Source organism: Podarcis vaucheri, assembly GCF_965113315.1.
Source record: "Podarcis vaucheri genome assembly, chromosome: 1".
Lineage (NCBI taxonomy): Eukaryota > Metazoa > Chordata > Lepidosauria > Squamata > Lacertidae > Podarcis > Podarcis vaucheri.
The window spans coordinates 80,325,026-80,342,700 of NC_138759.1; the positions used below are offsets into that span (position 1 = coordinate 80,325,026).

General features: G+C 40.2%; 1 protein-coding gene and 1 long non-coding RNA gene across 3 annotated transcripts in view; one reads left to right on the forward strand and one right to left on the reverse strand.

Annotated features, from left to right (window-relative positions):
- LOC309514806 (uncharacterized protein) overlaps nucleotides 1-17,675 on the reverse strand; it is a 101,644-nt gene that overhangs the window by 82,679 nt on the left and 1,290 nt on the right. The window lies entirely within an intron of this gene.
- The window catches only part of LOC309514987, a 265,808-nt gene continuing 251,639 nt past the window's right edge, over nucleotides 3,507-17,675 (forward strand). The window contains exon 1 of the long non-coding RNA XR_014212224.1: nucleotides 3,507-3,957. This is a non-coding gene — a long non-coding RNA (uncharacterized lncRNA). The remainder of the gene's footprint in view (nucleotides 3,958-17,675) is intronic.

A 17,675-nucleotide genomic window follows, 5' to 3' on the forward strand; every position in this document is an offset into this window, starting at 1 on the left:
GAATGCAAGAGGACGGAGCAGGAATTCCCGTTCCTTAATAAGTCTCTACCGATGAAGTGTTTGGCATGAGAACATTGCCATAACATGAATCTTGCAACTCTTTCTATGGGTGTCTCTGTCCTTTATAGAAAAGATTACTACTGTGAAGAAAAGATAAATTATGGAATATCAATACAGGACAACAGTGACCATTGTTTCTTTGGGCAGCGGGTGAGGGGGAGACTTTGAAATAGCTATTTATTCTCATATTAGCATCTCAGCATGGTATTGAGACATTTGTTCCCAAAGTCTATCATGTAATACTTTTGGTTGCTTTTGTTAATGGTACAATTTCATCCTCAGCTGCCTCCTAAAATACAGTGACATACACACATTCTTGGGAATAACTGGGTAATTCCACGGAGCTTAGTTTTTAAGCTAACTGGATCCTAACAACACTTTATGTAGAACAAAGCATGCTTGATTCACTTAGCACTGCAGCTGTGTAAGGCTGAGCTGTTAAATCCTGGTGACTAAAGCACAGCAGTAGCCAAATCCCTGCCTTCCACTTAGTTTTGTTCACATGTGGTCCTGAAAACATACAGTACATCCATTACAGTAATACCTCCGCAAACGTCCGCCTTGTCTAGCGTCCATACCAGTGAACGTCCGCGGCAAACCCTTAAGTACTGGAATGGGTTACTTCTGGGTTTGCTGCTTGCACATGCGCAAAGCGCTAAATCGCAAATGCGCAGAAGCGCAAACTGCTCCACGCACAGATGTAGTGCTTTGCCCTGCATCCTTTTCAGCTAGTGGCCGGGGCTCCGGAACAGATCCTGGCTGCAAAACAAGGTACGACTGTACTTGACTGGCCAATAGGCATCATGTAATTTACCTGCTTAACGAAAATTATGTGCATCATTATTTAATGTAATCTGTAAGTGAATGATCTAATTTTTTTCCCCAAGACAACAGTAGTAAACTCTTGGTGCACGTAGGAATTCTCCTGTCTTGACAGCAACCAACATTTCAGTGGTCTCTTGGTGATCCTTCTGACTGGCACACTATGAAGAATGTGTGGCAAATATGTTGCCATGCAAATATCAGGACAGCTTTGATTACAAGTAATGTAGTACAGTACAAAAGAGAAACCGCAAATAGCATTAGCAGATGTTCTGAAAGAGAAAAAAGCAACCGGAATTCACAAGTGGCACACAGCTATCTTTTCCTTCAGTTTCTACACACATCTGTGTCTGAAGTTTTAAATAAGTTACACTGAAGACACGTTAATAAGAAGCATCAGTTAACATATGTAAGTTTCATGCTGTTGTTTCTCTTTTTTTACAGTATTTTTCATATTTACTCAGGAGTAAGTCTGATCAAGTTCAATGTGGCTTACTCCTAGGTGAGTGGTACAAGGCAGCTACAAATGAAAAATATAAAACCTCTCCTACATAGCCAAGGTTTCCCGTTCAACCCATGTTTCATATATCCAAAGCAGTCCATGTTTGAGTTTACGTGTTCTAGCTATTTTATGGTATTTCCCCTCTCTGTAAATTAAGTGTAAATAGTACAGGTTTATAATCTCAGATGACAAATATTAAACCTTTCTCACCAACCCTACCACTTGCTTGATTTCATCCCACCACCATAAAATGTGCCTATGATCTAAAGAGCTATTGTGCACTTTACAAAAGACCCTGATGTTGGGAAAGATGGAGGGCACAAGGAGAAGGGGACAACAGAGGACGAGATGGTTGGACAGTGTTCTCGAAGCTACCAGCATGAATTTGACCAAACTGTGGGAGGCAGTGGAAGACAGGAGTGCCTGGCGTTCTCTGGTCCTTGGGGTCACGAAGAGTCGGACACGACTGAATGACTAAACAACAACAACAGTCCCTATCTGTCCCCATAGTATACTAGAGGAGGGTGCAGTACTCCCTGGTAGATTCTCGTGAATTACCTCTAGCTACTTTAGAGGACACCTTGCCAGAACTACTAAAGTAAAGCAATTTAGCCATTGACAAGCTGAGCAACCATGAGTCTTGCAGGGCTCAATGTAGATCAATCTACTGTATGACTGTGTAATTATGATCTTAAAACGCAGCTAGCTCAATCTTTTTCTCAATATAGATGAATGCTGGTGGGGGGGTGCATCAAAATGCAGCATTCCATCAGAAGCAACATGATAGATATGGATTGTGGCCATCATATGAACACTGCTTTACAAACCAGCATTGGGAGTACTTTGGGTGCAGTACCTTGGGTAAACAGAAATGTGTACAGAGCCAACTTTTAAAAGCCTAATTATTCTTTTTATTGACACTGGTAGAGCCATTTCAACTAAACAATTTGTGCTGTGTAGCTTAAGAAAGCTACTGGAGAAATGAAACACTGATGCAATTTGGACATAAATTCAAGTTGATGTTGACACCTGGGAAAATATGTACGTGTGCATTCTGAACTATTTCTATTATAGTTGTTTTCTTAAATCCACCTCAAATAACTCACAAAATGTGTTCTTCCCCACTCTTTGGGGCTTACCTGCCTGGGAGTGTTGGTTCAGACTGTTTTCAGACTCCTGCTGGTTCAGCTCTTAGAACAAACCCCAAGCTTAGCACATCAAGATTGACACAGAATACTGAACCACATTTAGAACTGAGTGAGAACAGACACACCCTGCTCCTACTCTTTATAAGAAATTGCAACAAAACAAACTTCACTGCCCTACACCATTTCTAACCAAACCAGGTTTACAAGAAATATTGCTTCACTTAATCATCATCATCTAGCTTTAGGGAACATTAATACAGGATTAGAAGTATCCCACGCTGTATGGAATTCTTTTCCATACAACATTAAAGAACCAGATTGCATAAATTGGAGTCAATGAGAACCTTTTTCTTCATCAACATGAAGCCATTCACCTCAAATACAGAAAATTGAATGGATCTTCTGTCTTTCACAAGTTCACTGGTGCAGCATACAATTTGTTAATAAGCTGACCATACTGGTAAAATGAATATGAAGTTGTCCTACAGCATTGCACAATTGCAACAGCTTTGATTGCAAAAAAAATCTATTGCGGACCTCAGCCAAATATGATGCTGGGGTTTAGGGACATGCAAACTTTAATTCTTTTTTTATGTTTTCAGACTGGACTGTGTTTCAAACTATTGTAGAAACAAGGAACAGGAAACTAGCAACCAACTTCAACACTGTTTGCCACTAGCTTCAGTGGAACTGGGGCAAGCACTTCCAGTAAACAACAGGAATTGCACTCTAAGTGCAAAGAGACTTGAACTTTTCAATCATTTGAGGAGCAACCATTTCCAGCTACAGTACCTCCAAACAAAGCAACTGCAACATGTGTTTCACTTTACTTTTTTATTCACTGCACATTTTGCTTGCAAAAGTATGTTCTATTTGTGGATACTTCTAGGCTTCATCCGATGCCGCATCAAGTTCAGTTGCTACATCCTGTTCAAAAGTATACAAAACCACAAAAGTGTAACCAGGAGGCTAAGAACCAAGAAAAAAACTCTTTTGTGCTTGCTAAGACACATTTATCAAATGAAAAATAAAGAGACACTTCAAAGTGTTGCACTGTGTTAAGAAATCGTGACAAAGCTGTTTCAAGTGGCAGATCAGTTTAGTAGAGGGAATGTAGGGTCACTTCAAACATTTTAAATACAGCAATACTATACTTATGGGTGAATGGCAAATTTCCATGTGCGCACTCCACTCCACAACACAATATACAGTGGTACCTCAGGTTAAGTATTTAATTTGTTCTGGAGGTGTGTTCTTAACCTGAAACTGTTCTTAACCTGAAGCACCACTTTAGCTAATGGGGCCTCCTGCTGCCGCTGCGCCGCTGCTGCACGATTTCTGTTCTCATCCTGAAGCAAAGTTCTTAACCCGAGATACTATTTCTGGGTTAGCGGAGTCTGTAACCTGAAGCGTATGTAACCCGAGGTACCACTGGAAAGATGAGACATACACATGTACCCTCATTACTTGCATACCTCTGATTTCTGTGTTACTAAACAATAAACTGAAGCAGGGATACTTATCATATGGGAAGCGGAGTGTATGTCCAGCCCCACCACAGCTACAAGATTGCTACATTTTTAAATGTCTGAATTGATGCAAATATCCTCATAACAAAAGTATTCACAATCTGCACTTTTGCTTTAGTCCAATCCTACAAATGTCAGCTCAAAATTAAACTCCAGTAAGTTCAATGGGGCTTACTTCCTGGTAAATGTGTATAGAAAAGCAGCCTACTTCAGGATGCATTCACGTGTTACAACATGCAAAGTGAGCAAACATGCAAGTGAACCAGCGCTTTTGCATTCACTGTATGCTGGAACATGCAAAAGCCAACCTCAGAAAGCACAAGTCTGTAAACCAAAATGTACATGACCAGTTGTGGCCAGGCCCAGACCAAGACATGCTGCGGCTACAAGTCACGTGCACCCGTGGCCAGCCAAGTTATTTGGGCATTTTAAGCAGAAAATCCGACAATCATATCTCCCCCTCACTAGCAGTAAAAATACAACAAATTAAATAATTTATCCATTTGCTGCCTTTTTATGACATTCAAAAGCAGCTGACTGAGGAAGCTATCTCACCATGCCTAATGGTAGGGTTGTCCTTGGTTGCAACAGTAGGAATCAAAAGTCAATTACAACCAGTGACTTCACCTCTGAAGACAACGGTGTTCATGTTACAATCACAAGACCCATTATATACAAACAGGCATTATATGCAAACTCCCATTGTTCTAGGCACATTTTGCGACTGGGAATTTCATTAGCGTGAGAAATTGCTGAGCTCAGGGTGCAGTACTGTGCCTATGATTTCAAATTAAAACTGCCACTGCTGACGCTGAGGGCGTGGGAGGAGAAATTCCAGCCTGCTTGACTTCCAAGAAATCACTGCAGCATCAGGCAAGCTGATAGGTTCTGCCTCTAAGCTGGCTTTACAGAAAGGCAGCAGTTTGAGGGACCCTCATAAGAATATCAAGGGGGCACGCAGGGGAAGCATGGCTTTGTTTTTTGCAGTCTTCAGACGAGGACTAGATCATGTGAAAAATGAACGTAAGATTTTAGCTGCAGTTCATTCATGTTAAGCTTTGTATTCTTGTTATACAAAGTGTGCCTAGCCATTCCATTGTGGTGCCCATAACCTAGGTTTAAGGTGCCATTTACCTCCTAGCTTTTATATCTCAGTTTCTAACACTGCAAACAGGTTACCCAGCGAAGTTGCCCCACTCATACAAGGACTTCTGCTTGCACATCAGGACTTACCCTCTCCCCACATGCCACCATCCAAATCTGCTCAGAAGGGTTGGGGGAAACCACAGAACAAATCTGGGAGGCACGTGTGGGGAAGAGAAGTTGGCAAAGTTCTGTTGCACAGGTGAAAGTCCTTGTGCAAACAAAATGACTGTTGGATACAACCCAATCAATTTGTTACATGAAAGCAGTAATTATCACATGACAAACATGGTTATGGAAGCAAGTGAAAAGCTTCAGAGAAAAGTTGCATAAGAATAGTCAGGTTATTTCAATTCTTATATAACTGCTAGAACCCTATGGAAGGGTCATGCCCCCTACTACTACTTATTGGCTACCTCAAGAAAAATTGAGGCTTTCTCACTAAAACTGCCTCTGCATATTTTCCCATGATCCTCAGTCAGCCCGCCTTATTCAGGAAGGTTCCCTGGCCCTCAGGACAGATTTTTCAGAATGCTCAGAAAGAATGAGAAAATTCACCCTCTGTCCACTCCTTCCTCTGACACTTCTCAGGATCTAAGCAAAAAAGTTTACATTAAAACCTTATTCTATTCCAATTCTTTCAACAGAGCTACACTACCCCCACAAAAACACTTTTATATATTGTAGACATCATGAATGTATCATTGTCTCGTGGATTAGAAGGAGCATGGAAAGCTACAAGCTACAGCATGTAAGACTTAAGTGCAAACTTAAGTGACTGCACACTCCAAAGTGAGAATAATCACTTTATTGAGAATGAGTCAGACACATATACACACAGTGAACATGAAAATAATAGGATGACAAATCCACTTCAGTGGCAAATTGTTTCTTTTTCTGCAGAAATCCAATTTGCTTTAGTGTCAGTGAAATGAGTATCTCTCTGTTGATGTTACGCTTAATGGTGGAAACATTCCACACTTTGGAAATGGGTGCATTAAAGCAGTATGTTGTCTAATGCACCAAGATTAAAACAATACTAACTATGCAGCTGAGTGCAAGTTTCTCCTGCATCCTGAAAAGATCAGATTTCCAATTCTGTTGAAGAAAAAGTAGTGAAAGTGACCACCAAGGGAAATGTTGCTAATATTTCCTCTGCCTCCCATATAATTCAGCCAAGAGCTTTAATGATGTTAACATTAACAAATGGCACAAACAGAAAAGGTATTGCTAAAACTGAAACTACACCTAGAGAACCAGCTGCAATGCTTGAAGATTCTCTATGCATCACTAGTAAATCTGAAAACAAGGCTCATACATGAAACTGTAGTTTGATGGTGTCCCCTTCCTAACACATCCACATATATCGCAGGAATTTTCCTTTAATGGACAGCTGGGGGGATTAAACTGCAACCCCAAATGGCACAGTGTGTTCTTCTAAGAGCACAGAATAGCACCACTCTACAGATTAATATCAGGGGTGATACTGAGAATATGTTCTTAGGGAGCATCTGATCTAAGTGCCTGGCATCCATTGGCACAATTCAAACTATTTCAGGATAATGCATGGCACTAACACAGTTGTCTCCATCCCCCAACACTCCTTCCACCTGAGAAACTGTGATTGTAGACAGATTGTAGATTGTGATTTCTCCCTCTACCCCCAATGTCAGCCACTACACTGTAGGAGTTTGATTATCAGGACTGTGTTGCTTCCCGCCCCCCCCCCCACTTCTCTATTTCATGGAACTGGAAAAGATTAAAGCCCAATCTCCTTGCCACAAGAAATGCCAACCAAGGTGAGCATGGTGGTTCTTCACCTTTTCCTCATTTATATCAGATCCACAGCAGCTAATGCTGTGCAGGGCCCCCATCTGTTCTGTTCATGACGTGCTACTCTATCACCTTCCCTTTTATATACTCCAACTCCATTATTCTGCTTTCAGCTTTTTATTTCCTTTAATCCTGTTATCTGGATGAAGACTTTGGTCCAGCCCCTTCTCCTGGGCTGTGTTTGGAGATTCTGCTTCATACCAGCATACAGAGGTCAGAATCTAAGGTGACATGATGGTCTGGTACAAGAATGACAATTTTTAAAACCAAGTGACTATCAAGAATGGAAGATTAATGAACAGCCCATCAGTTTACCTCTCCAAGCCACAAAATGAACGCATTGCGTTAATATTTCATTGACCTCACTAGGTCCTTTGTACTCATCTTAGATGGTGCTACATAAAGAAGTTGCAGTACAATCCTATACATGTTTATTCAGAACACCCAGGAAACTAGGTACAGTATAGGTTTGCAATTTCAAACACATTTGGTAACATCAAATGTCCTGTAAGTGAAAAGACACCTATCTAAGCAATGGGACTTCTCTTTTTCTCCATGCAACCCTGCAATCTGAGCAAATGTTGGGGAAGACAGAGGGAGAGGAAGTCCAATACACAGGCCTTGCACTAATAGGACAACTTTGTTGAATATAACACAGTATTGTCATCTAACTTCAGATGAAGCAGTGCCTTTGCTGCAGTGGAATAGGCCCTCATAATGGGAACTAGGAAGTGAATTAAACTAAATGAAATGGGATGTATCACAGATGCAGGTTGAAAAGACATAATTTCCTTGCCATCATCAAAAGCACAATCCAAGTATCACAGGTAATGCAGTTATAAAACATCACAGGTGAATCCTGCTGAGATGCTTCAGGCTAGAAAGAAAGGTTCTGAAAATCATGAAGGTATTTTGGTGGGTTTTTAATAACAGATTTGCATTAACTGTTTAATAACTGCAGTACATTCTAGCTCTCTCTGCCACATAGACTCTTTCTCCCCTATACCACTTTCTAACAATATTTCCTTCAGTAGAAGGGAACTTAGTTTCTAATTCACTGCATAGCTGGCCCTCCCACAAAACAACTTTAATTTCAATTAAAATCCTCTAGATTTTAACATCTGCTCCTGTAATCTTCCATTCACAGTACACAAGGCTCTTTATACCTAACAGTTATTGAACTAGGGAGAGATTAATAGTAACACATAATGTAGCAAAAACTTGTCACCTGGAGAAAGTATCACATGTTATTTATGCAGAGAGAATTCTGTTTTGTATATTCTGTAGGACTCTTAAACAAATCTCATGACATTATCATTGAAGGAAGTCTGCTCAATACGTTTTTTTGCAATGGTGTTAAATATTATTGTCAAATACCTCTATAAGACACACAGCTTTTTAAAAGGTGCTAAAAGTACATATCTCTAGTCCCAAATGAAATTGAGGCAGTACATGTGTTCTTTTAGATAACAGAGGTCAATGATACAACAGCAAATATGTTACTTTTCAAAATGAGAAGTTGGAATTCCAACCCCATGAATCTGACACCATAATCCTGACAGAGGCAGATTTAGGGGAGAGCAGCTGGTTCAGTTGCACTGAGCATGGAGCCTCAGGGGCACCACAACCGTGATGTAGAATGGAAGGTGCAGGGGGCCAAATGTTGGTGTTGCACAGGGTACTGCTGAAATTTGAGACCCCAAGGTTTGCCACTGACACTGATCTCTACTCTAACATTGCATTTGTTCTCAGATTACTTGCAATTCTTATATATATGTGCACCTTTATTGGCAATCACCCAAACAAATCTCTGTGCACACCACTTCAAGATACCATTCACAAAGATGCTCTTAGAACTGAAACTACTTCTTCCCTTTATCTCCATTGGTGATAACTGAAGAAAAGCACTGTTCAAATGGATATATACACTTTTCTCTTTCTTCATTTGTATTCACTCTTCTGTGTGTGAGCAGTACAGAGATGAAATAATTATGCCTGGATAATTTCTGCATGAGTACTTAATGTGCTTTGCCAATATTTTCTGTGAAAGTAGCCTAGGAATTACTCTGCGGCATGATTAAGTACCTCATATTTGCACGTTTATAAGACCTAAGTAATATGAAGGCTAAGTACTGCATTGTGTAATTTATGTTATCATGGTTGTAGTTTTGACTGTTCTTTAGCACCAAGAGAATAAATCTTGCAACCTTTCTCCCTACTGCAACAGATGAGGAATCACTTAGAAACAGTGGAAAAGGCAACAATGATTGCCACTGCCAGATATACAGTGCTTCCCAGATTTCAACAGAATGCCATTTAAAAGCAACTCTGAAATATGCTACCAATCACCTTCTCAGGCAGGAATGGTCTTAATACACAGGGGTGGCTAATTCATGAAACTCCAGAAGTTGTTGAACTCCAGCTCTCATCAGCGACAGGAAACATAGCCAATAGTCAGGGATGGTTGAAGTTGTAGCCTGTCATCATTTGGAGAGTGACAGGTTTCCCATCACTGCACTTAATACTCTGTGTGGCTCATAGAACCACAGAGGTCTGGCACCTAGGGTATTTGACTTGGGGCATTGGCAGGGAGAGACACCAATCCTTGCTCAGCAGCAAAGCTCACTGAATGACTTTGTAGAAATAGCTCCCTAACCCTACCTGCGGATTTGTCAGGAGGATTTCTTTAAAAGCATACTATGCATGCTTGGAAGAGGAAGGGGGTCACAATTAATAAACAGAAGTAAAAACCAACATCATGAGGCCTGCCTAAGCCAGATTCAGTTCTTGCCAAATGATACTTTTATTCTGAAGGGAGAGATCAGATAAATAGCCAACTTTCAAGCACAGCACTGACCAGTTCTGTTAACATTTGAACTACATCTGACATTACTTCTTACTCTTGCATTTACTTTGTACATTATGTACAGAGGAACATTTCGATAAAAAGTGTATAAATAGTGGAAACAGTGTGAGATCATTTATCAGAATTCAGGCAACTCCTCTCTCATGCACATGTGACTTGTGCATGCTGTTTTTGGCATCAACAGGGGGCAGGGTGGGGACAGAATGGGGGAATCCGCACTTGCATGCACCCCAGTGATGTGTGCAGTGGCTGGGAAAGGAACCCCTGCATAACTGGCAATTCCCATGTATAGCAAACGGATTTCAGAAGTCAGGCTTTCATAACAAAATAAAGTAAATGCAATGTTTTCTTTTAATGGAAGTGAAACACATAAGAAGAAGAATTTGGATTTGATATCCTGCTTTATCACTACCCGAAGGAGTCTCAAAGCGGCTAACATTCTCCTTTCCCTTCCTCCCCCACAACAAACACTCTGTGAGGTGAGTGGGGCTGAGAGACTTCACAGAAGTGTGACTAGCCCAAGGTCACCCAGCAGCTGCATGTGGAGGAGCGGAGATGCGAACCCGGTTCCCCAGATTATGAATCTATCGCTCCTAACCACTAGACCACACAATTTTGCCCTATGCAACCAGCCATAAGAAGACGACAGTTGAAGTCACTGGCCCTCAGAAGTGAAGAGCTCCATGCTAATAAAAAGCAAGCAGAAAAGATTTGGCTCCAGCCACCCTCTGGATGAGCCTCTATTAAGAATTAATTTGGTTGAACACACAAATGTACCAGTAACTTAGAGAGCATCAAAAACACCAAAATTCAGTTGGCAAGATTGGCCTCAATCCTGAATCTCTAAATTCTGTGAGAATGAAGAGTGTCCTGCCACAAGATTTTGTAGTTTAATCCTTTTGCACTGTCAAGTCAGTGGGTGACCTTTCATTCAGCAAAGAGACTCTACAGAAAGGAGTTAAGAAGAGTCAGATATCATATAAAAAATAAGAAATGAGGAACTAGCTAAATTTATATAAGCTAAAACATCTCCAGAGCTGCAGTTCATGTAGCTGTAGCAGTTCCTGCAACTATTTTTATCAGATATGTAGCCAAATATTTCCACTTCCTATAGCCCTCTCTAGTATGAAACATGCAACATGTGATTTAGGTGCAACTAATAACTTGTGTTACATAAACCACCTCCAATATTTAAGCCTTACACTCGAGAGCCTAACATTCGCAGACAAACTACCTCAAAAACTATTCATCCTGAAGCACTTACGCACTGCAAGCATGTTTGACTGAATGAACAGAAAACTAAATGTTATTCACTGTTGTCTGCACTCCACATATACCATAGTAGTTTGGCAAGTCATAGTTTATGACCTCCCAAGTCTATATTGAGAATTTACACAGCAAGCTTAGATAGCCAAAAGGACAGTGTTACTAGCTTCTAGTCACTAAAACCCCCCAAAATAATGAATGTGGAAAGATGAAAGCAGGCAGGCAACATTTATATTGAAGTCTTGAAAACCAATGCAGCAGTTTTAATTCCTCCAAAACATCTGGTTTCAAAGGGAAAATATAAGACATTTAATTACATGCCTTCAGAAAAGTTAAGAAATTGCATGCACTGTTGATCATGTTACTATTCAACATAAGTAAAACTAAACTAAACCTCCTACATAAACACATTCACCAGCTGCCATCTCAAACTTCTTAGAGCCCGGCCTTTGGGAGCAACTAAGAGACAGGCGTTATGTAGTTGTGAGCAAGCCACTGAGAAGTCCTGTCTCCGCAACCAGCAGAGATGAAATAATCAAAGAGGACATTCTTGGTTGATCTGAGAGAGAACAACAGGAGATAACAGTTGTTCCCTAAAGAAGGAAGCGGTTAAGCCATCCAGGCACAATTCTGTAGCCATCTGTTACTTCCCTAGTTTCAGTAAAGTCAAAATCAAAAATGCTATCAGAATGTATACTGATATTAATATTGGGGGTTTTGTTTTTGTTTTATGATGTATTTTGTATTCTCATTCTGTATTTTTTTGTTCTGTGATTTTCAGATATATGAATTTAATAATAAAAATAAAAAGTGTACAAACAAGAAGGAATTTGTATAATTTCAGATCAATGGAGGCAGATTCAGAAGTTCACAGATCCACATGACTGAAAAAAGAGTCCTGTGCATAGCTGATGATGTTGCTATCCATTACACAGTACAACCTCAATCTTCACCATCCTCTCCCACCCAAGCCTGTGTCTTAGAGGGCTGGAAGTGGCTTGAGTTCATGCACCAAGTCCCAGTCCAATCATAACTCAATTACAGAATTATATAGTATTTTTTCACCATATTAGCTACAGAATTCACCCAGCGGAGTGGGAGCAGCATCTATCTAGCACAACGAAAGAGTCAGAATCCCCCCCCCCCCTGATCTGTGAACAGCATGTTGGCTTTATCCCTGAAGCTCTATGAACATGACATTTGTTTAACAAGCTCCAGAGCTATGATCTTAACAAGTTTCTAGTCTGATGTACTTTAGAACTGGAAATGTTCAAGAATTCCCACATGTCAAGCTCTAAATTGAAATACCAAACTACAGCAGTAGTTAGACCCAGTGAGAGAGCTTCAGCAGTTGGAAAGCAGGACACATTTCCCATTAGTTCAGTAGCTGACTGAAATTTATGTGTAGAGTTGGCTTTGTCCCTCTTGTCTCCTGATTTTCTAAGGAATAGATTAATAATTTTTAATATATAAAGAGAGGAAAACTGGGTGGTGGGGAAGAGAGAGAGACCAGTTTTCCTTTTTGAACAACAGGGCAGAAACAACCTGGAGGGGAGCTTGACTGAGCAGTACGTTATACAGGAGTATATTTGGCAGTAGCTAGACCTGCATTAAATGATGGTGTTAACATCAAGGAAAACTGGCTCAAAAAATAAGGCTGGGTTCTGTCCATCCAGAACCACAATCAAGACTATATTCCTTTGTTTTGTCTGAAGAAATTTTGTATAGACGATAACTCCATCTGGGATTTATATATCCTTTGGGCCTCTTGCAATGGATACCACATGCTTCAAGGACAATTTCCCTGGATTAAAGCCAAGTAACTTCCAAAACAGGGAAACTCTGTGCTGCACTAAAAGGAATGAGTGCTTAATCTGCTCAACAGTGGAGGGTCCTGCTGGTTCATGTGTACATCCTTGTCAAGACTAAGTATTTGCTTTGAGTGAAAGCTATTAATGGTTTGCAAAAGGGCTAGAATAAAATTCTAAATCAAATTATTCTGACAAAGAGAAGAATGCTCCACTTTTATTTCCAGGACTAAGACAATGCTTTTAATTTTTTACATTTCCTAACTCCTCTGGAATAGTCAAACTGCCACAAAAGACTAGCAATTACAAATGTGCAGAGGGAAGATGTATAGTTGTGCTGTGTGTTACTCAAACTCCCATTTATTATGGGGAAAATATAGCTAATTGCTCTATGTATTTATGCAATTCAAGACTTCATAGTATCGTGGGTTCATAAGGACATTCACAATAAAACGAAGTCAGGCATTCTCTCAATGCTTATTTTCTTAAAGCCATTTCCCTTAAATATCTGCTAGTCATGTAAAATACACTCATGTATTTAATTTCTTAAACTCTGAAAACCCCTCCTTTTCATTACTAAAAATAATTGTCAAATGAACTGTAGATTCATAATTCAATAAATTCAATGCCAGTATTTTTTTCAAAGCTAACACTTATACCCAAACTCAGGTTTCACAAATTCCTTCACAGAAAAGAGCTCTCAGTTATCCTCTATTAACACCAGACCACAAGCAGGCAGATAATTTCAGTTTGAGTCCAAGTATTAACTTCATCCTGGAAATAAGTCTTGTATCATTCAGACTACAGTGCCATTAATAGAATTAGCAGACACTTTAAAAACACACACAAAAAACTGTTGTACAGATTTAGCACTTCAGGCTGATATTTGCTGGAATCGTGTCAACTATGCTCATATCCTTATTACTCATTTTTGTGGATAGTTTTAAATATGTTATAAAACCAGGGCAGAAACAAAGGAAACAAAATAGACATGCTGCCCAAATCCATTAGTGCACTTTTAGGAATAAGTAAACTTTAGGAATATGTTCAACCTTTACTGAACTAAAACAAAATTTCAAGCAGTGCTGGGCTTGGAACAGTGGGAAGTGTGTTGCTCATCCCCAGTGATGCCAGAGTCACTGTCTAACAGGTACTTGTAACACTAGTAATACAGATTTATGTGGAGCAGTGCTGATAGTTCTTTTAATAACTTTGTTTCTGGTCTCAACTGCCTCCCAAGATACTGATTTATATATATATTATAGGGAGAAATCCATTTATTGCAATACATGGTACAGTATTCATCTAAATAGTTGTGTTAGCACAAGGAATAGCACCAGGATTTCCTCACTTTCCTCTCCCTGCACATGCCCCACACAATCTCCAAATCTGCTCTGGAGAATTAGAAAACCCCCAGAACAGATTTTGTAGGGTGAGGGGAAAGAGATGGAGAGAACATCCTGTCACATAAGGAGAAATTATTGCGCTGGCCTAACGTTCTCGATAGCAGTACTTTGGATAGAACCCAATGGGTCTAACTTTGAGTAGGTCTAAGTTGAATATATCATCCACCCATGATTATTATTACTATTGCCAGGGATCATCACACAACAGGAAAAAATACAATTGCACCCCATACAATTAGAGGGCAAGGAGGCTTCCACATCTCTGAAATTTTCTCATCTAAAGAAGCCTCTATCAGTGAGAAGCATGAAGCTAATATATTGGCTTCTGTACCACTTTGGATGCAGAAACCAAGCAAAGATACTTGTAGGGAGCTGTAATGTCATGTATTTGTCAGAAACACAAGGCCACAAAGGGTCCACCATTGCAAGAGCTCCGCTGTTCTCATTATGCACAGCCAGAGCCGGCATCACCGTAAGGCACACTGAGGTAACTGCCTCAGGCGGCAGGATCCCAACGGAGTCCAGGTGTGGCAGTTCCCGCAGCTGTGCCTGCCTGCCACTGAGCTCACACACTGCCATCGCCAGGGAAGGGAGGAGAAGCAGTGGCGAGCTCTTGCTGTTGCTCCAGCAACAGGAGAGGGTGGGAGGCACCCATGGCTGCACTGAAGTTCCACAGGCACCAGCAAAGCAAGGAGAGGCAACAGCAGCACCCTGGCTTCAGTGGGGAAGCGGCAGCAACTTCCCATTTCACCTCGGGTGGCAAAAATGGGGCAGTCATCCCCTGTGCACAGTGCATCAAGAGCATTCGGAAGCAGCATGAGACTATTCTTGGCTGGCATAGCTTTCCTTATCGAGATTAAAAAACCCCACTGACTGCACCTTTACCAAGGTTCCCAAGAATCTCGGATATGACACTCCTCACGCATGTAAATTGTTGCAGCATCCACACGTTACTGTCACCCAAATGTCAACCTGTATCCCCCCACAGTTTAATCCAATTTATCCTTTCAATGGGAAATCTGATGTTGGGGGGGGGGGAGTTCCTAACAACCTGGTCTGTTTGCAGTATTAAGCCTTCATTTGGAAGGATCCTAAAAAGATAACCATGACCTATAAAATGAACACAAAACTCGTACAAAAATTGAAGACAATGCCTTTTAATAAAACTTCTAGTAATGAGATAACAAACTTTCACCAGCATTTGCTGATCCAGCAAGATACCTCACCACAACCATTTCGAATGCCTCATTCTTTGGGACCATTTTTCTTAGCTAAGCTGCTAATGATTAGGAGCCTCATTCATTCATTTTTGAACAACAGAGACTGGCAATAGGGTAGAAGTCTTTTATTATTACTCCTACCTGTGAAAGAAGTCCAGAGAGAGGACTCTGTGCAGAATAATCCATGTTCTAACTCATGTATGTGCACATGCTGTGATGTAAAAGGCAATTTCTACAAACAAGCAGCTTGTCTCCAACAGTAAAACCAATTGAGACAGTGGTCTACCAGGAATGTTATGACATCAAAATGATTATTGCTTTCCTCCAATTACATTTCCTTCTACAGAAAGCAGCATTTCTATAAAAATCAAGCATACAACAGAGGTTATAAAGCTGCATCACATAATATAAAAGGACGCTGCAAGTCCAAAGGCAGAGGAGTCGCCATATATGTACAGAGGCAACAGCATGATAAGAGTAAGCTAATCCCTTCAAAGTCCCCTGCCACATTTACAGTTCATCATTTACAGTAATTCATGTAACTGGTTTTGACTTCAGAACTCCTAGTGACAGAAAACACACATATTATGCAGTAATTACCTAATGTCTCTTAATCCAATATTGTCCAAGCAAAATGGATCCAAAGTGCTCACGGCTACTTAGAGTTCAAAGAGTTCCTTCATTAAACAAAGATATTTTTTGTGATTTGAAAACATCAGAGAACCATTACCCAGGTATAGTTATCACCATGCACAATAAAAGTAAGGAGATGTAGGAAATGCTCTGATGCATCAGAATAAAAACATATGCACATAAATTGATAAGGTCTTCCACATGAACAAGGCAGGGAAGATAAAAGGGAACAAGAAGATTGCTAGGATGTTAATGGAATGAAGCCTGCACAATTTTTCAAAACCAATTGCCAAGAATACTTTTGCACAGCAGGGATGACTACTTAAGAAGTTGGGGAAATGATTAAATGCAGAATCCATTATCAAAATGAAAGGTAAGAAAACACAAAGCAGAACACTCAGCAGCATGTAGTAGACTTTTGGCTAATGAGAATTGCCACTACAAATGCCAACCAAAATCCAGTAGCTTGGGGTAAATAAGTGCACAGCCCCAAAGCAATGTTGTTATGAAAGGAAATATGTTTGATGACCTCATAATAAAAGAGATGTGTATTATGAATGCACACAGCTAGATGTATGCATGTGGACTGCTTCACACACTCAAAACTTTTAAGACCCCATACAAAGTAAGTCTCAAAATGTGTGAAATCAATGCAAGATATTCACACTTGTCTCACAGATCCGCACAACCAAAATTCACTGGATTATGCCAGAGTATTTGGTAGCTATCCTATTACTGTGTATTGCACTCCATGTTTTTAAGGATTTAATTAATAAATAACCTTTGGTTCATGAGCTCAAATATTCCATATAATTACCTCCAGTGCTTATTCCATTATTAAAGTAATAATGTATCAAAAAGACTTCAGTCACAATAAAGTATGTGGGATGTCCTCAACACAAATGTTCTCTTAAATGTCCTCAATGTGTTTCCCCTCCAATTTACAAGCTTTGCCCACCCTGGTTTATACAATTCTTAATTATTTGAGACCATACTGCAACAGTGCCCTGTATTAAAATGGTCTGCAGTGGATGAGTACCATTATTTGTGAATAGTTTTTCTATGCAACTATTCCAACCACGGAAAAAAGAACTGTATAATGTAAGTTCCATTACTTAGCAATGTCTCAACTAAAGCCAGAGCCTACTATTAGTCAAAGGAAGAAATGAAAGCCCCACTAAGCATCGAAATAGACAATGAGCCATTTTAAAGTTTCCACTGCTTGAATGTATGTATTCATACTGGCTTGGACTTTTCTGGCACAGAGACAAACACCTGGACCAAGCCCTCTCACATAGCAGGAGGGTTTGATTACCCACTGCTGTTTGCTGGTGTTTGCAAAAAGGTAACGAATAACAATTCACCTATGGCTGTAGCAATGTGCTTTACATGGAACCCTGCACATTTGAGGGAAACTGTCACTACATATTATTTTCTGG